At 46.8% G+C, this 24,744-nt stretch overlaps 15 non-coding genes across 15 annotated transcripts; 8 read left to right on the forward strand and 7 right to left on the reverse strand.

Moving 5' to 3' along the window:
* Positions 1–12: 12 nt before the first annotated feature.
* On the reverse strand, positions 13–84 carry trnaq-uug (transfer RNA glutamine (anticodon UUG)). Its single transcript has one exon. It is a non-coding gene; the product is annotated as a tRNA-Gln (tRNA).
* A 1,495-nt stretch (positions 85–1,579) lies between these two features.
* On the forward strand, positions 1,580–1,662 carry trnal-cag (transfer RNA leucine (anticodon CAG)). The gene has a single exon. It is a non-coding gene; the product is annotated as a tRNA-Leu (tRNA).
* Positions 1,663–3,013: 1,351 nt separating this feature from the next.
* trnaq-uug (transfer RNA glutamine (anticodon UUG)) lies at positions 3,014–3,085 on the reverse strand. The gene has a single exon. It is a non-coding gene; the product is annotated as a tRNA-Gln (tRNA).
* Positions 3,086–4,580: 1,495 nt separating this feature from the next.
* trnal-cag (transfer RNA leucine (anticodon CAG)) lies at positions 4,581–4,663 on the forward strand. Its single transcript has one exon. It is a non-coding gene; the product is annotated as a tRNA-Leu (tRNA).
* Positions 4,664–6,014: 1,351 nt separating this feature from the next.
* trnaq-uug (transfer RNA glutamine (anticodon UUG)) lies at positions 6,015–6,086 on the reverse strand. Its single transcript has one exon. It is a non-coding gene; the product is annotated as a tRNA-Gln (tRNA).
* Positions 6,087–7,581: 1,495 nt separating this feature from the next.
* On the forward strand, positions 7,582–7,664 carry trnal-cag (transfer RNA leucine (anticodon CAG)). Its single transcript has one exon. It is a non-coding gene; the product is annotated as a tRNA-Leu (tRNA).
* Positions 7,665–9,015: 1,351 nt separating this feature from the next.
* On the reverse strand, positions 9,016–9,087 carry trnaq-uug (transfer RNA glutamine (anticodon UUG)). The gene has a single exon. It is a non-coding gene; the product is annotated as a tRNA-Gln (tRNA).
* A 1,495-nt stretch (positions 9,088–10,582) lies between these two features.
* trnal-cag (transfer RNA leucine (anticodon CAG)) lies at positions 10,583–10,665 on the forward strand. The gene has a single exon. It is a non-coding gene; the product is annotated as a tRNA-Leu (tRNA).
* A 1,351-nt stretch (positions 10,666–12,016) lies between these two features.
* trnaq-uug (transfer RNA glutamine (anticodon UUG)) lies at positions 12,017–12,088 on the reverse strand. The gene has a single exon. It is a non-coding gene; the product is annotated as a tRNA-Gln (tRNA).
* Positions 12,089–13,583: 1,495 nt separating this feature from the next.
* Positions 13,584–13,666, forward strand: trnal-cag (transfer RNA leucine (anticodon CAG)). Its single transcript has one exon. It is a non-coding gene; the product is annotated as a tRNA-Leu (tRNA).
* Positions 13,667–15,017: 1,351 nt separating this feature from the next.
* Positions 15,018–15,089, reverse strand: trnaq-uug (transfer RNA glutamine (anticodon UUG)). The gene has a single exon. It is a non-coding gene; the product is annotated as a tRNA-Gln (tRNA).
* A 1,495-nt stretch (positions 15,090–16,584) lies between these two features.
* trnal-cag (transfer RNA leucine (anticodon CAG)) lies at positions 16,585–16,667 on the forward strand. The gene has a single exon. It is a non-coding gene; the product is annotated as a tRNA-Leu (tRNA).
* Positions 16,668–19,561: 2,894 nt separating this feature from the next.
* Positions 19,562–19,644, forward strand: trnal-cag (transfer RNA leucine (anticodon CAG)). Its single transcript has one exon. It is a non-coding gene; the product is annotated as a tRNA-Leu (tRNA).
* Positions 19,645–22,538: 2,894 nt separating this feature from the next.
* On the forward strand, positions 22,539–22,621 carry trnal-cag (transfer RNA leucine (anticodon CAG)). The gene has a single exon. It is a non-coding gene; the product is annotated as a tRNA-Leu (tRNA).
* Positions 22,622–23,972: 1,351 nt separating this feature from the next.
* Positions 23,973–24,044, reverse strand: trnaq-uug (transfer RNA glutamine (anticodon UUG)). Its single transcript has one exon. It is a non-coding gene; the product is annotated as a tRNA-Gln (tRNA).
* Between the last annotated feature and the right edge of the window lie 700 nt (positions 24,045–24,744).

Here is a 24,744-nt window from a genome sequence, read left to right on the forward strand (position 1 = left end):
CTCCCAATAAGCAGGTCCCACCGAGATTTGAACGCGGATCGCTGGATTCAAAGTCCAGAGTGCTAACCATTACACCATGGAACCGATGTGAAACTGTGTGAACTGTCATGTCATGGCAACCTGCCTAAAAGTATTCAGCCAAATGATCAGTATGGATGACATTGTAGATTATTCGCACTACGTTTCCATGGCTGAACAGCTGCTATATGTGTTATGAGAAGGATAATGTGTGTTTCTTCCAAAGTATCTAACAGTGGTAACCTCCACCAAACTGGCACTGCAATGTCAGAATGGCTGAGCGGTCTAAGGCGGTCTCAGGTTGCAGTCTCCCCTGGAGGTGTGGCTTTGAATCCCACTTCTGACATTGAAGCTTTACTCTTCTTGATATTGTGACAAAATACTCTTGGGTTAACCACGAGCTTTCTAAAAACTTGCATATAACAATTGTGCACCATTCATTCCTCATCTTTGCTGCCCATCATTACAACTTTGCTAATGATGGGCAGCAGGTTAGTGTCATGATGTTACCTCAGATATGGTTAAAAGCCCTGTTAACGTAAGTGCTTCACGCCGGGTGCGGTGGCGCGTGCCTGTAATCCAAGCTACCGCGAGGCTGAGGTTTGAGGATTGTTTGAGCTCAGGAGCTCTGAGCTGCAGCAGGCTATGTCGATCGGGTGTCCGCATTGCGTTCGGCATTGATATGGTGATCCTGGGGGAGCCTGAGACCACCAGGTCACCTAAGGAGGGGTGCACCGGCCCAGGTTGGAGACGGAGCAGGTCAAAGCCCCCGTGTCGCTCAGTAGTGGGATCGCACCTGTGAATAGATGCTGTAGCGCAGCCTGAGCAATACAGCTAGACCCAATCTTTATACACATCCTTATACTTGTCTCTAGATCACACAGCAGCCTCATCAGCATGTCTTGGTCTTTTTAATTCAAGTCCAAAACACTCACAAATCTGCTGCTCTGCTTGTCCGGCACCACCTCCACCTGCAGGACAGCTGCAACTACATCCTCCACTCTAAACACGCCACCGCCCAGCAGGTGGAGACAAACTCAAAGTAGGACATTTCCTTGGTGAGGAGAGAGGATGGAACCAAAAATGCATTTATCCCCGTGTTCTGTGTTGATGAAAATCACCCAACAGGAAAGCAGCTGGGCATTCATTTGAAACCAGTTCACAGGTTGGGCTGTGGTTCCCCCTCTAGCGTGTCTGCTTGAACTTTCAACTGTGAACCTCTTAGATCCAACCTTCCCAACTGCTCATCTCGCAAAAGACAAAATAGAAGAACCCAGAATGTCTTTTTATACCTGCTCACGCTTTTTCACGCTTCCCTCACAGGACGTCACATTTCACACTTTGGCCATCCAATCAAGTTGTTGACATCTAATCATTCCTGTCCACCACACCTGATCTTTCTATTTCGATCTGACTTACAACATTTAACACAAACTTTTAAATCAATATATTTTCTTAGTAATTATTTTTATTTGTTTATTACATGCACTTAACATACAAGTATGTCAAATGGAAATCAGCAACTGCGTGGGATTATTCAACTAGTTGGCTGTTGCAATGTGTCAGGATGGCCGAGCGGTCTAAGGCGCTGCGTTCAGGTCGCAGTCTCACCTGGAGGCGTGGGTTCGAATCCCACTTCTGACAATTGTATCTTGGCACTTCTTTCTTCCTTCTACTCATGGGTCTTTGATCAGTGGTTGTTGATCAATGGTCATGAGAATTTGCATAATCGTGATGAAGGAACTGACCTCCAAGCCCACTGTTCCTTCAGGGGGCTACTTTCAGTCATTATGCAAATATACTGTTTATAAGATTGGGGAAACCTGCAGTCAGCTGACACTGAAGAAGTCACTTGGATGAGTGACGAGACATTTTTCCCACTGAAAACGCTACATTCAGATGAACAGAATCAACCTTTGGAGACTTCTTACTGTTGTGACAAAATACACTTGAAACTGGCAATTCTATATCAGTGGAGAACCAATTCCAACAGTCTAAGAGATGTCCATCAAGAGCCTGGGACGGTGGTATAATGTAGACCTCAATGATACCTGGCAACTTGACAAACGAAGGCAAAACTTGGCTAATGACCTCAGGCGGATTAACAACACTGCACTCCTTGAGTGAGGCTTGAGATGTCACTCAAGGACTCCCGGGACCCCATAGTGAGGGGCGCTGCTCCCACCCTAGCAACAGGGAGGAAGTGGACCACAGCCACGTCTGTGCTACAGGCCAAATCGGCTCTGAGCCATAATGACATGGTGGGTCGCGTCCAACGGGGCAGAGAAGGATTTGGTCTTGGCAACCTCGGTGGCAACAGGCATCTGTAACCGAAGGTCAAAAAATGGTGGTGGAGGAGGTGTGTCGAAAGGAGGAAACAGTAAGACACGCCAGAGCCATAGCGCTGGCCAAGCAGGGTCACTGGATGAATTGGGAGAGTTTTGAAAAGAGGAAACTCTTATGGAGTGAAATCTGGTGAAATCGGTGGGACCTGATTTTTGGGGGGTGAAACCATACTGCATGTCTTCTCTGGCACATTGAATTTCTGTATGACTTGTGTTTTCTGTGAGAGCTTTATAAAATCAAGCAGCTAACCATGACGTCTGCCTTTACAAAACACTTGTCAATCACTAAAGAGTTCCTTCACTTGTCAGTCACTATGTGGTACTAAAGAGCTGTCTGAAATTCAGTTACAACCCACACAAAGTTACAGATTGGAGTATCCGAGTGCTGAGGTGCGCTTGTGCGCAAAAGTCACAAACACTCTGCTGACTCACTAACTGTACAGCTCCAAACCTCTTCCGACCTCAAAGTCAGCACAGAAAGTGGGCGCCACGAGCTTCGTAGTATGTGTTTACATGGCTGAACAGCTGCTATATTCGAACAAACGCCTTCAGAGGAGACTGCGACCTGAACGCAGTGCCTTCGCCCGCTTGGCGACCAAAAACAAGTTACCACTATGTGACATGCAGTATGGTTTCACCTCCCAATAAGCAGGTCCCACCGAGATTTGAACGCGGATCGCTGGATTCAAAGTCCAGAGTGCTAACCATTACACCATGGAACCGATGTGAAACTGTGTGAACTGTCATGTCATGGCAACCTGCCTAAAAGTATTCAGCCAAATGATCAGTATGGATGACATTGTAGATTATTCGCACTACGTTTCCATGGCTGAACAGCTGCTATATGTGTTATGAGAAGGATAATGTGTGTTTCTTCCAAAGTATCTAACAGTGGTAACCTCCACCAAACTGGCACTGCAATGTCAGAATGGCTGAGCGGTCTAAGGCGGTCTCAGGTTGCAGTCTCCCCTGGAGGTGTGGCTTTGAATCCCACTTCTGACATTGAAGCTTTACTCTTCTTGATATTGTGACAAAATACTCTTGGGTTAACCACGAGCTTTCTAAAAACTTGCATATAACAATTGTGCACCATTCATTCCTCATCTTTGCTGCCCATCATTACAACTTTGCTAATGATGGGCAGCAGGTTAGTGTCATGATGTTACCTCAGATATGGTTAAAAGCCCTGTTAACGTAAGTGCTTCACGCCGGGTGCGGTGGCGCGTGCCTGTAATCCAAGCTACCGCGAGGCTGAGGTTTGAGGATTGTTTGAGCTCAGGAGCTCTGAGCTGCAGCAGGCTATGTCGATCGGGTGTCCGCATTGCGTTCGGCATTGATATGGTGATCCTGGGGGAGCCTGAGACCACCAGGTCACCTAAGGAGGGGTGCACCGGCCCAGGTTGGAGACGGAGCAGGTCAAAGCCCCCGTGTCGCTCAGTAGTGGGATCGCACCTGTGAATAGATGCTGTAGCGCAGCCTGAGCAATACAGCTAGACCCAATCTTTATACACATCCTTATACTTGTCTCTAGATCACACAGCAGCCTCATCAGCATGTCTTGGTCTTTTTAATTCAAGTCCAAAACACTCACAAATCTGCTGCTCTGCTTGTCCGGCACCACCTCCACCTGCAGGACAGCTGCAACTACATCCTCCACTCTAAACACGCCACCGCCCAGCAGGTGGAGACAAACTCAAAGTAGGACATTTCCTTGGTGAGGAGAGAGGATGGAACCAAAAATGCATTTATCCCCGTGTTCTGTGTTGATGAAAATCACCCAACAGGAAAGCAGCTGGGCATTCATTTGAAACCAGTTCACAGGTTGGGCTGTGGTTCCCCCTCTAGCGTGTCTGCTTGAACTTTCAACTGTGAACCTCTTAGATCCAACCTTCCCAACTGCTCATCTCGCAAAAGACAAAATAGAAGAACCCAGAATGTCTTTTTATACCTGCTCACGCTTTTTCACGCTTCCCTCACAGGACGTCACATTTCACACTTTGGCCATCCAATCAAGTTGTTGACATCTAATCATTCCTGTCCACCACACCTGATCTTTCTATTTCGATCTGACTTACAACATTTAACACAAACTTTTAAATCAATATATTTTCTTAGTAATTATTTTTATTTGTTTATTACATGCACTTAACATACAAGTATGTCAAATGGAAATCAGCAACTGCGTGGGATTATTCAACTAGTTGGCTGCTGCAATGTGTCAGGATGGCCGAGCGGTTTAAGGCGCTGCGTTCAGGTCGCAGTCTCACCTGGAGGCGTGGGTTCGAATCCCACTTCTGACAATTGTATCTTGGCACTTCTTTCTTCCTTCTACTCATGGGTCTTTGATCAGTGCTTGTTGATTAATGGTCATGAGAATTTGCATAATTGTGATGAAGGAACTGACCTCCAAGCCCACTGTTCCTTCAGGGGGCTGCTTTCAGTCATTATGCAAATATACTGTTTATAAGATTGGGGAAACCTGCAGTCAGCTGACACTGAAGAAGTCACTTGGATGAGTGACGAGACATTTTTCCCACTGAAAACGCTACATTCAGATGAACAGAATCAACCTTTGGAGACTTCTTACTGTTGTGACAAAATACACTTGAAACTGGCAATTCTATATCAGTGGAGAACCAATTCCAACAGTCTAAGAGATGTCCATCAAGAGCCTGGGACGGTGGTATAATGTAGACCTCAATGATACCTGGCAACTTGACAAACGAAGGCAAAACTTGGCTAATGACCTCAGGCGGATTAACAACACTGCACTCCTTGAGTGAGGCTTGAGATGTCACTCAAGGACTCCCGGGACCCCATAGTGAGGGGCGCTGCTCCCACCCTAGCAACAGGGAGGAAGTGGACCACAGCCACGTCTGTGCTACAGGCCAAATCGGCTCTGAGCCATAATGACATGGTGGGTCGCGTCCAACAGGGCAGAGAAGGATTTGGTCTTGGCAACCTCGGTGGCAACAGGCATCTGTAACCGAACGTCAAAAAATGGTGGTGGAGGAGGTGTGTCGAAAGGAGGAAACAGTAAGACACGCCAGAGCCATAGCGCTGGCCAAGCAGGGTCACTGGATGAATTGGGAGAGTTTTGAAAAGAGGAAACTCTTATGGAGTGAAATCTGGTGAAATCGGTGGGACCTGATTTTTGGGGGGTGAAACCATACTGCATGTCTTCTCTGGCACATTGAATTTCTGTATGACTTGTGTTTTCTGTGAGAGCTTTATAAAATCAAGCAGCTAACCATGACGTCTGCCTTTACAAAACACTTGTCAATCACTAAAGAGTTCCTTCACTTGTCAGTCACTATGTGGTACTAAAGAGCTGTCTGAAATTCAGTTACAACCCACACAAAGTTACAGATTGGAGTATCCGAGTGCTGAGGTGCGCTTGTGCGCAAAAGTCACAAACACTCTGCTGACTCACTAACTGTACAGCTCCAAACCTCTTCCGACCTCAAAGTCAGCACAGAAAGTGGGCGCCACGAGCTTCGTAGTATGTGTTTACATGGCTGAACAGCTGCTATATTCGAACAAACGCCTTCAGAGGAGACTGCGACCCGAACGCAGTGCCTTCGCCCGCTTGGCGACCAAAAACAAGTTATCACTATGTGACATGCAGTATGGTTTCACCTCCCAATAAGCAGGTCCCACCGAGATTTGAACGCGGATCGCTGGATTCAAAGTCCAGAGTGCTAACCATTACACCATGGAACCGATGTGAAACTGTGTGAACTGTCATGTCATGGCAACCTGCCTAAAAGTATTCAGCCAAATGATCAGTATGGATGACATTGTAGATTATTCGCACTACGTTTCCATGGCTGAACAGCTGCTATATGTGTTATGAGAAGGATAATGTGTGTTTCTTCCAAAGTATCTAACAGTGGTAACCTCCACCAACCTGGCACTGCAATGTCAGAATGACTGAGCGGTCTAAGGCGGTCTCAGGTTGCAGTCTCCCCTGGAGGTGTGGCTTTGAATCCCACTTCTGACATTGAAGCTTTACTCTTCTTGATATTGTGACAAAATACTCTTGGGTTAACCACGAGCTTTCTAAAAACTTGCATATAACAATTGTGCACCATTCATTCCTCATCTTTGCTGCCCATCATTACAACTTTGCTAATGATGGGCAGCAGGTTAGTGTCATGATGTTACCTCAGACATGGTTAAAAGCCCTGTTAACGTAAGTGCTTCTCGCCGGGTGCGTTGGCGCGTGCCTGTAATCCAAGCTACCGGGAGGCTGAGGTTTGAGGATCGTTTGAGCTCAGGAGCTCTGAGCTGCAGCAGGCTATGTCGATCGGGTGTCCGCATTGCGTTCGGCATTGATATGGTGATCCTGGGGGAGCCTGAGACCACCAGGTCACCTAAGGAGGGGTGCACCGGCCCAGGTCGGAGACGGAGCAGGTCAAAGCCCTCGTGTTGCTCAGTAGTGGGATCGCACCTGTGAATAGATGCTGTAGCGCAGCCTGAGCAATACAGCTAGACCCAATCTTTATACACATCCTTATACTTGTCTCTAGATCACACAGCAGCCTCATCAGCATGTCTTGGTCTTTTTAATTCAAGTCCAAAACACTCACAAATCTGCTGCTCTGCTTGTCCGGCACCACCTCCACCTGCAGGACAGCTGCAACTACATCCTCCACTCTAAACACGCCACCGCCCAGCAGGTGGAGACAAACTCAAAGTAGGACATTTCCTTGGTGAGGAGAGAGGATGGAACCAAAAATGCATTTATCCCCGTGTTCTGTGTTGATGAAAATCACCCAACAGGAAAGCAGCTGGGCATTCATTTGAAACCAGTTCACAGGTTGGGCTGTGGTTCCCCCTCTAGCGTGTCTGCTTGAACTTTCAACTGTGAACCTCTTAGATCCAACCTTCCCAACTGCTCATCTCGCAAAAGACAAAATAGAAGAACCCAGAATGTCTTTTTATACCTGCTCACGCTTTTTCACGCTTCCCTCACAGGACGTCACATTTCACACTTTGGCCATCCAATCAAGTTGTTGACATCTAATCATTCCTGTCCACCACACCTGATCTTTCTATTTCGATCTGACTTACAACATTTAACACAAACTTTTAAATCAATATATTTTCTTAGTAATTATTTTTATTTGTTTATTACATGCACTTAACATACAAGTATGTCAAATGGAAATCAGCAACTGCGTGGGATTATTCAACTAGTTGGCTGTTGCAATGTGTCAGGATGGCCGAGCGGTCTAAGGCGCTGCGTTCAGGTCGCAGTCTCACCTGGAGGCGTGGGTTCGAATCCCACTTCTGACAATTGTATCTTGGCACTTCTTTCTTCCTTCTACTCATGTATCTTTGATCAGTGGTTGTTGATCAATGGTCATGAGAATTTGCATAATCGTGATGAAGGAACTGACCTCCAAGCCCACTGTTCCTTCAGGGGGCTGCTTTCAGTCATTATGCAAATATACTGTTTATAAGATTGGGGAAACCTGCAGTCAGCTGACACTGAAGAAGTCACTTGGATGAGTGACGAGACATTTTTCCCACTGAAAACGCTACATTCAGATGAACAGAATCAACCTTTGGAGACTTCTTACTGTTGTGACAAAATACACTTGAAACTGGCAATTCTATATCAGTGGAGAACCAATTCCAACAGTCTAAGAGATGTCCATCAAGAGCCTGGGACGGTGGTATAATGTAGACCTCAATGATACCTGGCAACTTGACAAACGAAGGCAAAACTTGGCTAATGACCTCAGGCGGATTAACAACACTGCACTCCTTGAGTGAGGCTTGAGATGTCACTCAAGGACTCCCAGGACCCCATAGTGAGGGGCGCTGCTCCCACCCTAGCAACAGGGAGGAAGTGGACCACAGCCACGTCTGTGCTACAGGCCAAATCGGCTCTGAGCCATAATGACATGGTGGGTCGCGTCCAACGGGGCAGAGAAGGATTTGGTCTTGGCAACCTCGGTGGCAACAGGCATCTGTAACCGAACGTCAAAAAATGGTGGTGGAGGAGGTGTGTCGAAAGGAGGAAACAGTAAGACACGCCAGAGCCATAGCGCTGGCCAAGCAGGGTCACTGGATGAATTGGGAGAGTTTTGAAAAGAGGAAACTCTTATGGAGTGAAATCTGGTGAAATCGGTGGGACCTGATTTTTGGGGGGTGAAACCATACTGCATGTCTTCTCTGGCACATTGAATTTCTGTATGACTTGTGTTTTCTGTGAGAGCTTTATAAAATCAAGCAGCTAACCATGACGTCTGCCTTTACAAAACACTTGTCAATCACTAAAGAGTTCCTTCACTTGTCAGTCACTATGTGGTACTAAAGAGCTGTCTGAAATTCAGTTACAACCCACACAAAGTTACAGATTGGAGTATCCGAGTGCTGAGGTGCGCTTGTGCGCAAAAGTCACAAACACTCTGCTGACTCACTAACTGTACAGCTCCAAACCTCTTCTGACCTCAAAGTCAGCACAGAAAGTGGGCGCCACGAGCTTCGTAGTATGTGTTTACATGGCTGAACAGCTGCTATATTCGAACAAACGCCTTCAGAGGAGACTGCGACCTGAACGCAGTGCCTTCGCCCGCTTGGCGACCAAAAACAAGTTATCACTATGTGACATGCAGTATGGTTTCACCTCCCAATAAGCAGGTCCCACCGAGATTTGAACGCGGATCGCTGGATTCAAAGTCCAGAGTGCTAACCATTACACCATGGAACCGATGTGAAACTGTGTGAACTGTCATGTCATGGCAACCTGCCTAAAAGTATTCAGCCAAATGATCAGTATGCATGACATTGTAGATTATTCGCACTACGTTTCCATGGCTGAACAGCTGCTATATGTGTTATGAGAAGGATAATGTGTGTTTCTTCCAAAGTATCTAACAGTGGTAACCTCCACCAACCTGGCACTGCAATGTCAGAATGACTGAGCGGTCTAAGGCGGTCTCAGGTTGCAGTCTCCCCTGGAGGTGTGGCTTTGAATCCCACTTCTGACATTGAAGCTTTACTCTTCTTGATATTGTGACAAAATACTCTTGGGTTAACCACGAGCTTTCTAAAAACTTGCATATAACAATTGTGCACCATTCATTCCTCATCTTTGCTGCCCATCATTACAACTTTGCTAATGATGGGCAGCAGGTTAGTGTCATGATGTTACCTCAGATATGGTTAAAAGCCCTGTTAACGTAAGTGCTTCACGCCGGGTGCGGTGGCGCGTGCCTGTAATCCAAGCTACCGCGAGGCTGAGGTTTGAGGATTGTTTGAGCTCAGGAGCTCTGAGCTGCAGCAGGCTATGTCGATCGGGTGTCCGCATTGCGTTCGGCATTGATATGGTGATCCTGGGGGAGCCTGAGACCACCAGGTCACCTAAGGAGGGGTGCACCGGCCCAGGTTGGAGACAGAGCAGGTCAAAGCCCCCGTGTCGCTCAGTAGTGGGATCGCACCTGTGAATAGATGCTGTAGCGCAGCCTGAGCAATACATCTAGACCCAATCTTTATACACATCCTTATACTTGTCTCTAGATCACACAGCAGCCTCATCAGCATGTCTTGGTCTTTTTAATTCAAGTCCAAAACACTCACAAATCTGCTGCTCTGCTTGTCCGGCACCACCTCCACCTGCAGGACAGCTGCAACTACATCCTCCACTCTAAACACGCCACCGCCCAGCAGGTGGAGACAAACTCAAAGTAGGACATTTCCTTGGTGAGGAGAGAGGATGGAACCAAAAATGCATTTATCCCCGTGTTCTGTGTTGATGAAAATCACCCAACAGGAAAGCAGCTGGGCATTCATTTGAAACCAGTTCACAGGTTGGGCTGTGGTTCCCCCTCTAGCGTGTCTGCTTGAACTTTCAACTGTGAACCTCTTAGATCCAACCTTCCCAACTGCTCATCTCGCAAAAGACAAAATAGAAGAACCCAGAATGTCTTTTTATACCTGCTCACGCTTTTTCACGCTTCCCTCACAGGACGTCACATTTCACACTTTGGCCATCCAATCAAGTTGTTGACATCTAATCATTCCTGTCCACCACACCTGATCTTTCTATTTCGATCTGACTTACAACATTTAACACAAACTTTTAAATCAATATATTTTCTTAGTAATTATTTTTATTTGTTTATTACATGCACTTAACATACAAGTATGTCAAATGGAAATCAGCAACTGCGTGGGATTATTCAACTAGTTGGCTGTTGCAATGTGTCAGGATGGCCGAGCGGTCTAAGGCGCTGCGTTCAGGTCGCAGTCTCACCTGGAGGCGTGGGTTCGAATCCCACTTCTGACAATTGTATCTTGGCACTTCTTTCTTCCTTCTACTCATGGGTCTTTGATCAGTGGTTGTTGATCAATGGTCATGAGAATTTGCATAATCGTGATGAAGGAACTGACCTCCAAGCCCACTGTTCCTTCAGGGGGCTACTTTCAGTCATTATGCAAATATACTGTTTATAAGATTGGGGAAACCTGCAGTCAGCTGACACTGAAGAAGTCACTTGGATGAGTGACGAGACATTTTTCCCACTGAAAACGCTACATTCAGATGAACAGAATCAACCTTTGGAGACTTCTTACTGTTGTGACAAAATACACTTGAAACTGGCAATTCTATATCAGTGGAGAACCAATTCCAACAGTCTAAGAGATGTCCATCAAGAGCCTGGGACGGTGGTATAATGTAGACCTCAATGATACCTGGCAACTTGACAAACGAAGGCAAAACTTGGCTAATGACCTCAGGCGGATTAACAACACTGCACTCCTTGAGTGAGGCTTGAGATGTCACTCAAGGACTCCCGGGACCCCATAGTGAGGGGCGCTGCTCCCACCCTAGCAACAGGGAGGAAGTGGACCACAGCCACGTCTGTGCTACAGGCCAAATCGGCTCTGAGCCATAATGACATGGTGGGTCGCGTCCAACGGGGCAGAGAAGGATTTGGTCTTGGCAACCTCGGTGGCAACAGGCATCTGTAACCGAAGGTCAAAAAATGGTGGTGGAGGAGGTGTGTCGAAAGGAGGAAACAGTAAGACACGCCAGAGCCATAGCGCTGGCCAAGCAGGGTCACTGGATGAATTGGGAGAGTTTTGAAAAGAGGAAACTCTTATGGAGTGAAATCTGGTGAAATCGGTGGGACCTGATTTTTGGGGGGTGAAACCATACTGCATGTCTTCTCTGGCACATTGAATTTCTGTATGACTTGTGTTTTCTGTGAGAGCTTTATAAAATCAAGCAGCTAACCATGACGTCTGCCTTTACAAAACACTTGTCAATCACTAAAGAGTTCCTTCACTTGTCAGTCACTATGTGGTACTAAAGAGCTGTCTGAAATTCAGTTACAACCCACACAAAGTTACAGATTGGAGTATCCGAGTGCTGAGGTGCGCTTGTGCGCAAAAGTCACAAACACTCTGCTGACTCACTAACTGTACAGCTCCAAACCTCTTCCGACCTCAAAGTCAGCACAGAAAGTGGGCGCCACGAGCTTCGTAGTATGTGTTTACATGGCTGAACAGCTGCTATATTCGAACAAACGCCTTCAGAGGAGACTGCGACCTGAACGCAGTGCCTTCGCCCGCTTGGCGACCAAAAACAAGTTATCACTATGTGACATGCAGTATGGTTTCACCTCCCAATAAGCAGGTCCCACCGAGATTTGAACGCGGATCGCTGGATTCAAAGTCCAGAGTGCTAACCATTACACCATGGAACCGATGTGAAACTGTGTGAACTGTCATGTCATGGCAACCTGCCTAAAAGTATTCAGCCAAATGATCAGTATGGATGACATTGTAGATTATTCGCACTACGTTTCCATGGCTGAACAGCTGCTATATGTGTTATGAGAAGGATAATGTGTGTTTCTTCCAAAGTATCTAACAGTGGTAACCTCCACCAAACTGGCACTGCAATGTCAGAATGGCTGAGCGGTCTAAGGCGGTCTCAGGTTGCAGTCTCCCCTGGAGGTGTGGCTTTGAATCCCACTTCTGACATTGAAGCTTTACTCTTCTTGATATTGTGACAAAATACTCTTGGGTTAACCACGAGCTTTCTAAAAACTTGCATATAACAATTGTGCACCATTCATTCCTCATCTTTGCTGCCCATCATTACAACTTTGCTAATGATGGGCAGCAGGTTAGTGTCATGATGTTACCTCAGATATGGTTAAAAGCCCTGTTAACGTAAGTGCTTCACGCCGGGTGCGGTGGCGCGTGCCTGTAATCCAAGCTACCGCGAGGCTGAGGTTTGAGGATTGTTTGAGCTCAGGAGCTCTGAGCTGCAGCAGGCTATGTCGATCGGGTGTCCGCATTGCGTTCGGCATTGATATGGTGATCCTGGGGGAGCCTGAGACCACCAGGTCACCTAAGGAGGGGTGCACCGGCCCAGGTTGGAGACGGAGCAGGTCAAAGCCCCCGTGTCGCTCAGTAGTGGGATCGCACCTGTGAATAGATGCTGTAGCGCAGCCTGAGCAATACAGCTAGACCCAATCTTTATACACATCCTTATACTTGTCTCTAGATCACACAGCAGCCTCATCAGCATGTCTTGGTCTTTTTAATTCAAGTCCAAAACACTCACAAATCTGCTGCTCTGCTTGTCCGGCACCACCTCCACCTGCAGGACAGCTGCAACTACATCCTCCACTCTAAACACGCCACCGCCCAGCAGGTGGAGACAAACTCAAAGTAGGACATTTCCTTGGTGAGGAGAGAGGATGGAACCAAAAATGCATTTATCCCCGTGTTCTGTGTTGATGAAAATCACCCAACAGGAAAGCAGCTGGGCATTCATTTGAAACCAGTTCACAGGTTGGGCTGTGGTTCCCCCTCTAGCGTGTCTGCTTGAACTTTCAACTGTGAACCTCTTAGATCCAACCTTCCCAACTGCTCATCTCGCAAAAGACAAAATAGAAGAACCCAGAATGTCTTTTTATACCTGCTCACGCTTTTTCACGCTTCCCTCACAGGACGTCACATTTCACACTTTGGCCATCCAATCAAGTTGTTGACATCTAATCATTCCTGTCCACCACACCTGATCTTTCTATTTCGATCTGACTTACAACATTTAACACAAACTTTTAAATCAATATATTTTCTTAGTAATTATTTTTATTTGTTTATTACATGCACTTAACATACAAGTATGTCAAATGGAAATCAGCAACTGCGTGGGATTATTCAACTAGTTGGCTGCTGCAATGTGTCAGGATGGCCGAGCGGTTTAAGGCGCTGCGTTCAGGTCGCAGTCTCACCTGGAGGCGTGGGTTCGAATCCCACTTCTGACAATTGTATCTTGGCACTTCTTTCTTCCTTCTACTCATGGGTCTTTGATCAGTGCTTGTTGATTAATGGTCATGAGAATTTGCATAATTGTGATGAAGGAACTGACCTCCAAGCCCACTGTTCCTTCAGGGGGCTGCTTTCAGTCATTATGCAAATATACTGTTTATAAGATTGGGGAAACCTGCAGTCAGCTGACACTGAAGAAGTCACTTGGATGAGTGACGAGACATTTTTCCCACTGAAAACGCTACATTCAGATGAACAGAATCAACCTTTGGAGACTTCTTACTGTTGTGACAAAATACACTTGAAACTGGCAATTCTATATCAGTGGAGAACCAATTCCAACAGTCTAAGAGATGTCCATCAAGAGCCTGGGACGGTGGTATAATGTAGACCTCAATGATACCTGGCAACTTGACAAACGAAGGCAAAACTTGGCTAATGACCTCAGGCGGATTAACAACACTGCACTCCTTGAGTGAGGCTTGAGATGTCACTCAAGGACTCCCGGGACCCCATAGTGAGGGGCGCTGCTCCCACCCTAGCAACAGGGAGGAAGTGGACCACAGCCACGTCTGTGCTACAGGCCAAATCGGCTCTGAGCCATAATGACATGGTGGGTCGCGTCCAACAGGGCAGAGAAGGATTTGGTCTTGGCAACCTCGGTGGCAACAGGCATCTGTAACCGAACGTCAAAAAATGGTGGTGGAGGAGGTGTGTCGAAAGGAGGAAACAGTAAGACACGCCAGAGCCATAGCGCTGGCCAAGCAGGGTCACTGGATGAATTGGGAGAGTTTTGAAAAGAGGAAACTCTTATGGAGTGAAATCTGGTGAAATCGGTGGGACCTGATTTTTGGGGGGTGAAACCATACTGCATGTCTTCTCTGGCACATTGAATTTCTGTATGACTTGTGTTTTCTGTGAGAGCTTTATAAAATCAAGCAGCTAACCATGACGTCTGCCTTTACAAAACACTTGTCAATCACTAAAGAGTTCCTTCACTTGTCAGTCACTATGTGGTACTAAAGAGCTGTCTGAAATTCAGTTACAACCCACACAAAGTTACAGATTGGAGTATCCGAGTGCTGAGGTGCGCTTGTGCGCAAAAGTCACAAACACTCTGCTGACTCACTAACTGTACAGCTCCAAACCTCTTCCGACCTCAAAGTCAGCACAGAAAGTGGGCGCCACGAGCTTCGTAGTATGTGTTTACATGGCTGAACAGCTGCTATATTCGAACAAACGCCTTCAGAGGAGACTGCGACCCGAACGCAGTGCCTTCGCCCGCTTGGCGACCAAAAACAAGTTATCACTATGTGACATGCAGTATGGTTTCACCTCCCAATAAGCAGGTCCCACCGAGATTTGAACGCGGATCGCTGGATTCAAAGTCCAGAGTGCTAACCATTACACCATGGAACCGATGTGAAACTGTGTGAACTGTCATGTCATGGCAACCTGCCTAAAAGTATTCAGCCAAATGATCAGTATGGATGACATTGTAGATTATTCGCACTACGTTTCCATGGCTGAACAGCTGCTATATGTGTTATGAGAAGGATAATGTGTGTTTCTTCCAAAGTATCTAACAGTGGTAACCTCCACCAACCTGGCACTGCAATGTCAGAATGACTGAGCGGTCTAAGGCGGTCTCAGGTTGCAGTCTCCCCTGGAGGTGTGGCTTTGAATCCCACTTCTGACATTGAAGCTTTACTCTTCTTGATATTGTGACAAAATACTCTTGGGTTAACCACGAGCTTTCTAAAAACTTGCATATAACAATTGTGCACCATTCATTCCTCATCTTTGCTGCCCATCATTACAACTTTGCTAATGATGGGCAGCAGGTTAGTGTCATGATGTTACCTCAGACATGGTTAAAAGCCCTGTTAACGTAAGTGCTTCTCGCCGGGTGCGTTGGCGCGTGCCTGTAATCCAAGCTACCGGGAGGCTGAGGTTTGAGGATCGTTTGAGCTCAGGAGCTCTGAGCTGCAGCAGGCTATGTCGATCGGGTGTCCGCATTGCGTTCGGCATTGATATGGTGATCCTGGGGGAGCCTGAGACCACCAGGTCACCTAAGGAGGGGTGCACCGGCCCAGGTCGGAGACGGAGCAGGTCAAAGCCCTCGTGTTGCTCAGTAGTGGGATCGCACCTGTGAATAGATGCTGTAGCGCAGCCTGAGCAATACAGCTAGACCCAATCTTTATACACATCCTTATACTTGTCTCTAGATCACACAGCAGCCTCATCAGCATGTCTTGGTCTTTTTAATTCAAGTCCAAAACACTCACAAATCTGCTGCTCTGCTTGTCCGGCACCACCTCCACCTGCAGGACAGCTGCAACTACATCCTCCACTCTAAACACGCCACCGCCCAGCAGGTGGAGACAAACTCAAAGTAGGACATTTCCTTGGTGAGGAGAGAGGATGGAACCAAAAATGCATTTATCCCCGTGTTCTGTGTTGATGAAAATCACCCAACAGGAAAGCAGCTGGGCATTCATTTGAAACCAGTTCACAGGTTGGGCTGTGGTTCCCCCTCTAGCGTGTCTGCTTGAACTTTCAACTGTGAACCTCTTAGATCCAACCTTCCCAACTGCTCATCTCGCAAAAGACAAAATAGAAGAACCCAGAATGTCTTTTTATACCTGCTCACGCTTTTTCACGCTTCCCTCACAGGACGTCACATTTCACACTTTGGCCATCCAATCAAGTTGTTGACATCTAATCATTCCTGTCCACCACACCTGATCTTTCTATTTCGATCTGACTTACAACATTTAACACAAACTTTTAAATCAATATATTTTCTTAGTAATTATTTTTATTTGTTTATTACATGCACTTAACATACAAGTATGTCAAATGGAAATCAGCAACTGCGTGGGATTATTCAACTAGTTGGCTGTTGCAATGTGTCAGGATGGCCGAGTGGTCTAAGGCGCTGCGTTCAGGTCGCAGTCTCACCTGGAGGCGTGGGTTCGAATCCCACTTCTGACAATTGTATCTTGGCACTTCTTTCTTCCTTCTACTCATGTATCTTTGATCAGTGGTTGTTGATCAATGGTCATGAGAATTTGCATAATCGTGATGAAGGAACTGACCTCCAAGCCCACTGTTCCTTCAGGGCGCTACTTTCAGTCATTATGCAAATATACTGTTTATAAGATTGGGGAAACCTGCAGTCAGCTGACACTGAAGAAGTCACTTGGATGAGTGACGAGACATTTTTCCCACTGAAAACGCTACATTCAGATGAACAGAATCAACCTTTGGAGACTTCTTACTGTTGTGACAAAATACACTTGAAACTGGCAATTCTATATCAGTGGAGAACCAATTCCAACAGTCTAAGAGATGTCCATCAAGAGCCTGGGACGGTGGTATAATGTAGACCTCAATGATACCTGGCAACTTGACAAACGAAGGCAAAACTTGGCTAATGACCTCAGGCGGATTAACAACACTGCACTCCTTGAGTGAGGCTTGAGATGTCACTCAAGGACTCCCAGGACCCCATAGTGAGGGGCGCTGCTCCCACCCTAGCAACAGGGAGGAAGTGGACCACAGCCACGTCTGTGCTACAGGCCAAATCGGCTCTGAGCCATAATGACATGGTGGGTCGCGTCCAACGGGGCAGAGAAGGATTTGGTCTTGGCAACCTCGGTGGCAACAGGCATCTGTAACCGAAGGTCAAAAAATGGTGGTGGAGGAGGTGTGTCGAAAGGAGGAAACAGTAAGACACGCCAGAGCCATAGCGCTGGCCAAGCAGGGTCACTGGATGAATTGGGAGAGTTTTGAAAAGAGGAAACTCTTATGGAGTGAAATCTGGTGAAATCGGTGGGACCTGATTTTTGGGGGGTGAAACCATACTGCATGTCTTCTCTGGCACATTGAATTTCTGTATGACTTGTGTTTTCTGTGAGAGCTTTATAAAATCAAGCAGCTAACCATGACGTCTGCCTTTACAAAACACTTGTCAGTCACTATGTGGTACTAAAGAGCTGTCTGAAATTCAGTTACAACCCACACAAAGTTACAGATTGGAGTATCCGAGTGCTGAGGTGCGCTTGTGCGCAAAAGTCACAAACACTCTGCTGACTCACTAACTGTACAGCTCCAAACCTCTTCCGACCTCAAAGTCAGCACAGAAAGTGGGCGCCACGAGCTTCGTAGTATGTGTTTACATGGCTGAACAGCTGCTATATTCGAACAAACGCCTTCAGAAGAGACTGCGACCTGAACGCAGTGCCTTCGACCGCTTGGCGACCAAAAACAAGTTACCACTATGTGACATGCAGTATGGTTTCACCTCCCAAAAAGCAGATGCCACCGAGATTTGAACGCGGATCTCTGGATTCAAAGTCCAGAGTGCTAATCATTACACCATGGAACCGATGTGAAACTGTGTGAACTGTCATGTCATGGCAACCTGCCTAAAAGTATTCAGCCAAATGATCAGTATGCATGACATTGTAGATTATTCGCACTACGTTTCCATGGCTGAACAGCTGCTATATGTGTTATGAGAAGGATAATGTGTGTTTCTTCCAAAGTATCTGACAGTGGTAACCTCCACCAAACTGGCACTGCAATGTCAGAATGGCTGAGCGGTCTAAGGCGCTGCGTTCAGGTTGCAGTCTCCCCTGGAGGTGTGGCTTTGAATCCCACTTCTGACATTGAAGCTTTACTCTTCTTGATATTGTGACAAAATACTCTTGGGTTAACCACGATCTTTCTAAAAACTTGCATATAACAATTGTGCACCATTCATTGCTCATCTTTGCTGCCCATCATTACAACTTTGCTAATGATGGGCAGCAGGTTAGTGTCATGATGTTACCTCAGACATGGTTAAAAGCCCTGTTAACGTAAGTGCTTCTCGCCGGGTGCGGTGGCGCGTTCCTGTAATCCAAGCTACCAGGAGGCTGAGGTTTGAGGATCGTTTGAGCTCAGGAGCTCTGAGCTGCAGCAGGCTATGTCGATCGGGTGTCCGCATTGCGTTCGGCATTGATATGGTGATCCTGGGGGATCCTGAGACCACCAGGTCACCTAAGGAGGGGTGCACCGGCCCAGGTCGGAGACGGAGCAGGTCAAAGCCCCCGTGTCGCTCAGTAATGGGATCGCACCTGTGAATAGATGCTGTAGCGCAGCCTGAGCAATACAGCTAGACCCAATCTTTATACACATCCTTATACTTGTCTCTAGATCACACAGCAACCTCATCAGCATGTCTTGGTCTTTTTAATTCAAGTCCAAAACACTCACAAATCTGCTGCTCTGCTTGTCCGGCACCACCTCCACCTGCAGGACAGCTGCAACTACATCCTCCACTCTAAACACGCCACCGCCCAGCAGGTGGAGACAAACTCAAAGTAGGACATTTCCTTGGTGAGGAGAGAGGATGGAACCAAAAATGCATTTATCCCCGTGTTCTGTGTTGATGAAAATCACCCAACAGGAAAGCAGCTGGGCATTCATTTGAAACCAGTTCACAGGTTGGGCTGTGGTTCCCCCTCTAGCGTGTCTGCTTGAACTTTCAACTGTGAACCTCTTAGATCCAACCTTCCCAACTGCTCATCTCGCAAAAGACAAAATAGAAGAACCCAGAATGTCTTTTTATACCTGCTCACGCTTTTTCACGCTTCCCTCACAGGACGTCACATTTCACACTTTGGCCATCCAATCAAGTTGTTGACATCTAATCATTCCTGTCCACCACACCTGATCTTTCTATTTCGATCTGACTTACAACATTTAACACAAACTTTTAAATCAATATATTTTCTTAGTAATTATTTTTATTTGTTTATTACATGCACTTAACATACAAGTATGTCAAATGGAAATCAGCAACTGCGTGGGATTATTCAACTAGTTGGCTGCTGCAATGTGTCAGGATGGCCGAGAGGTCTAAGGCGCTGCGTTCAGGTCGCAGTCTCACCTGGAGGCGTGGGTTCGAATCGCACTTCTGACAACTGTATCTTGGCACTTCTTTCTTCCTTCTACTCATGGGTCTTTGATCAGTGGTTGTTGATCAATGGTCATGAGAATTTGCATAATCGTGATGAAGGAACTGACCTCCAAGCCCACTGTTCCTTCAGGGGGCTGCTTTCAGTCATTATGCAAATATACTGTTTATAAGATTGGGGAAACCTGCAGTCAGCTGACACTGAAGAAGTCACTTGGATGAGTGACGAGACATTTTTCCCACTGAAAACGCTACATTCAGATGAACAGAATCAACCTTTGGAGACTTCTTACTGTTGTGACAAAATACACTTGAAACTGGCAATTCTATATCAGTGGAGAACCAATTCCAACAGTCTAAGAGATGTCCATCAAGAGCCTGGGACGGTGGTATAATGTAGACCTCAATGATACCTGGCAACTTGACAAACGAAGGCAAAACTTGGCTAATGACCTCAGGCGGATTAACAACACTGCACTCCTTGAGTGAGGCTTGAGATGTCACTCAAGGACTCCCGGGACCCCATAGTGAGGGGCGCTGCTCCCACCCTAGCAACAGGGAGGAAGTGGACCACAGCCACGTCTGTGCTACAGGCCAAATCGGCTCTGAGCCATAATGACATGGTGGGTCGCGTCCAACAGGGCAGAGAAGGATTTGGTCTTGGCAACCTCGGTGGCAACAGGCATCTGTAACCGAAGGTCAAAAAATGGTGGTGGAGGAGGTGTGTCGAAAGGAGGAAACAGTAAGACACGCCAGAGCCATAGCGCTGGCCAAGCAGGGTCACTGGATGAATTGGGAGAGTTTTGAAAAGAGGAAACTCTTATGGAGTGAAATCTGGTGAAATCGGTGGGACCTGATTTTTGGGGGGTGAAACCATACTGCATGTCTTCTCTGGCACATTGAATTTCTGTATGACTTGTGTTTTCTGTGAGAGCTTTATAAAATCAAGCAGCTAACCATGACGTCTGCCTTTACAAAACACTTGTCAGTCACTATGTGGTACTAAAGAGCTGTCTGAAATTCAGTTACAACCCACACAAAGTTACAGATTGGAGTATCCGAGTGCTGAGGTGCGCTTGTGCGCAAAAGTCACAAACACTCTGCTGACTCACTAACTGTACAGCTCCAAACCTCTTCCGACCTCAAAGTCAGCACAGAAAGTGGGCGCCACGAGCTTCGTAGTATGTGTTTACATGGCTGAACAGCTGCTATATTCGAACAAACGCCTTCAGAAGAGACTGCGACCTGAACGCAGTGCCTTCGACCGCTTGGCGACCAAAAACAAGTTACCACTATGTGACATGCAGTATGGTTTCACCTCCCAAAAAGCAGATGCCACCGAGATTTGAACGCGGATCGCTGGATTCAAAGTCCAGAGTGCTAATCATTACACCATGGAACCGATGTGAAACTGTGTGAACTGTCATGTCATGGCAACCTGCCTAAAAGTATTCAGCCAAATGATCAGTATGGATGACATTGTAGATTATTCGCACTACGTTTCCATGGCTGAACAGCTGCTATATGTGTTATGAGAAGGATAATGTGTGTTTCTTCCAAAGTATCTGACAGTGGTAACCTCCACCAAACTGGCACTGCAATGTCAGAATGGCTGAGCGGTCTAAGGCGCTGCGTTCAGGTTGCAGTCTCCCCTGGAGGTGTGGCTTTGAATCCCACTTCTGACATTGAAGCTTTACTCTTCTTGATATTGTGACAAAATACTCTTGGGTTAACCACGAGCTTTCTAAAAACTTGCATATAACAATTGTGCACCATTCATTGCTCATCTTTGCTGCCCATCATTACAACTTTGCTAATGATGGGCAGCAGGTTAGTGTCATGATGTTACCTCAGACATGGTTAAAAGCCCTGTTAACGTAAGTGCTTCTCGCCGGGTGCGGTGGCGCGTTCCTGTAATCCAAGCTACCAGGAGGCTGAGGTTTGAGGATCGTTTGAGCTCAGGCGCTCTGAGCTGCAGCAGGCTATGTCGATCGGGTGTCCGCATTGCGTTCGGCATTGATATGGTGATCCTGGGGGATCCTGAGACCACCAGGTCACCTAAGGAGGGGTGCACCGGCCCAGGTCGGAGACGGAGCAGGTCAAAGCCCCCGTGTCGCTCAGTAGTGGGATCGCACCTGTGAATAGATGCTGTAGCGCAGCCTGAGCAATACAGCTAGACCCAATCTTTATACACATCCTTATACTTGTCTCTAGATCACACAGCAGCCTCATCAGCATGTCTTGGTCTTTTTAATTCAAGTCCAAAACACTCACAAATCTGCTGCTCTGCTTGTCCGGCACCACCTCCACCTGCAGGACAGCTGCAACTACATCCTCCACTCTAAACACGCCACCGCCCAGCAGGTGGAGACAAACTCAAAGTAGGACATTTCCTTGGTGAGGAGAGAGGATGGAACCAAAAATGCATTTATCCCCGTGTTCTGTGTTGATGAAAATCACCCAACAGGAAAGCAGCTGGGCATTCATTTGAAACCAGTTCACAGGTTGGGCTGTGGTTCCCCCTCTAGCGTGTCTGCTTGAACTTTCAACTGTGAACCTCTTAGATCCAACCTTCCCAACTGCTCATCTCGCAAAAGACAAAATAGAAGAACCCAGAATGTCTTTTTATACCTGCTCACGCTTTTTCACGCTTCCCTCACAGGACGTCACATTTCACACTTTGGCCATCCAATCAAGTTGTTGACATCTAATCATTCCTGTCCACCACACCTGATCTTTCTATTTCGATCTGACTTACAACATTTAACACAAACTTTTAAATCAATATATTTTCTTAGTAATTATTTTTATTTGTTTATTACATGCACTTAACATACAAGTATGTCAAATGGAAATCAGCAACTGCGTGGGATTATTCAACTAGTTGGCTGCTGCAATGTGTCAGGATGGCCGAGAGGTCTAAGGCGCTGCGTTCAGGTCGCAGTCTCACCTGGAGGCGTGGGTTCGAATCGCACTTCTGACAACTGTATCTTGGCACTTCTTTCTTCCTTCTACTCATGGGTCTTTGATCAGTGGTTGTTGATCAATGGTCATGAGAATTTGCATAATCGTGATGAAGGAACTGACCTCCAAGCCCACTGTTCCTTCAGGGGGCTGCTTTCAGTCATTATGCAAATATACTGTTTATAAGATTGGGGAAACCTGCAGTCAGCTGACACTGAAGAAGTCACTTGGATGAGTGACGAGACATTTTTCCCACTGAAAACGCTACATTCAGATGAACAGAATCAACCTTTGGAGACTTCTTACTGTTGTGACAAAATACACTTGAAACTGGCAATTCTATATCAGTGGAGAACCAATTCCAACAGTCTAAGAGATGTCCATCAAGAGCCTGGGACGGTGGTATAATGTAGACCTCAATGATACCTGGCAACTTGACAAACGAAGGCAAAACTTGGCTAATGACCTCAGGCGGATTAACAACACTGCACTCCTTGAGTGAGGCTTGAGATGTCACTCAAGGACTCCCGGGACCCCATAGTGAGGGGCGCTGCTCCCACCCTAGCAACAGGGAGGAAGTGGACCACAGCCACGTCTGTGCTACAGGCCAAATCGGCTCTGAGCCATAATGACATGGTGGGTCGCGTCCAACAGGGCAGAGAAGGATTTGGTCTTGGCAACCTCGGTGGCAACAGGCATCTGTAACCGAAGGTCAAAAAATGGTGGTGGAGGAGGTGTGTCGAAAGGAGGAAACAGTAAGACACGCCAGAGCCATAGCGCTGGCCAAGCAGGGTCACTGGATGAATTGGGAGAGTTTTGAAAAGAGGAAACTCTTATGGAGTGAAATCTGGTGAAATCGGTGGGACCTGATTTTTGGGGGGTGAAACCATACTGCATGTCTTCTCTGGCACATTGAATTTCTGTATGACTTGTGTTTTCTGTGAGAGCTTTATAAAATCAAGCAGCTAACCATGACGTCTGCCTTTACAAAACACTTGTCAATCACTAAAGAGTTCCTTCACTTGTCAGTCACTATGTGGTACTAAAGAGCTGTCTGAAATTCAGTTACAACCCACACAAAGTTACAGATTGGAGTATCCGAGTGCTGAGGTGCGCTTGTGCGCAAAAGTCACAAACACTCTGCTGACTCACTAACTGTACAGCTCCAAACCTCTTCCGACCTCAAAGTCAGCACAGAAAGTGGGCGCCACGAGCTTCGTAGTATGTGTTTACATGGCTGAACAGCTGCTATATTCGAACAAACGCCTTCAGAGGAGACTGCGACCTGAACGCAGTGCCTTCGCCCGCTTGGCGACCAAAAACAAGTTATCACTATGTGACATGCAGTATGGTTTCACCGCCCAATAAGCAGGTCCCACCGAGATTTGAACGCGGATCGCTGGATTCAAAGTCCAGAGTGCTAACCATTACACCATGGAACCGATGTGAAACTGTGTGAACTGTCATGTCATGGCAACCTGCCTAAAAGTATTCAGCCAAATGATCAGTATGGATGACATTGTAGATTATTCGCACTACGTTTCCATGGCTGAACAGCTGCTATATGTGTTATGAGAAGGATAATGTGTGTTTCTTCCAAAGTATCTAACAGTGGTAACCTCCACCAAACTGGCACTGCAATGTCAGAATGGCTGAGCGGTCTAAGGCGGTCTCAGGTTGCAGTCTCCCCTGGAGGTGTGGCTTTGAATCCCACTTCTGACATTGAAGCTTTACTCTTCTTGATATTGTGACAAAATACTCTTGGGTTAACCACGAGCTTTCTAAAAACTTGCATATAACAATTGTGCACCATTCATTCCTCATCTTTGCTGCCCATCATTACAACTTTGCTAATGATGGGCAGCAGGTTAGTGTCATGATGTTACCTCAGATATGGTTAAAAGCCCTGTTAACGTAAGTGCTTCACGCCGGGTGCGGTGGCGCGTGCCTGTAATCCAAGCTACCGCGAGGCTGAGGTTTGAGGATTGTTTGAGCTCAGGAGCTCTGAGCTGCAGCAGGCTATGTCGATCGGGTGTCCGCATTGCGTTCGGCATTGATATGGTGATCCTGGGGGAGCCTGAGACCACCAGGTCACCTAAGGAGGGGTGCACCGGCCCAGGTCGGAGACGGAGCAGGTCAAAG

The sequence above is a fragment of the Astatotilapia calliptera genome, chromosome 14 (genome assembly GCF_964374335.1).
Source record: "Astatotilapia calliptera chromosome 14, fAstCal68.1, whole genome shotgun sequence".
Taxonomy (NCBI): domain Eukaryota; kingdom Metazoa; phylum Chordata; class Actinopteri; order Cichliformes; family Cichlidae; genus Astatotilapia; species Astatotilapia calliptera.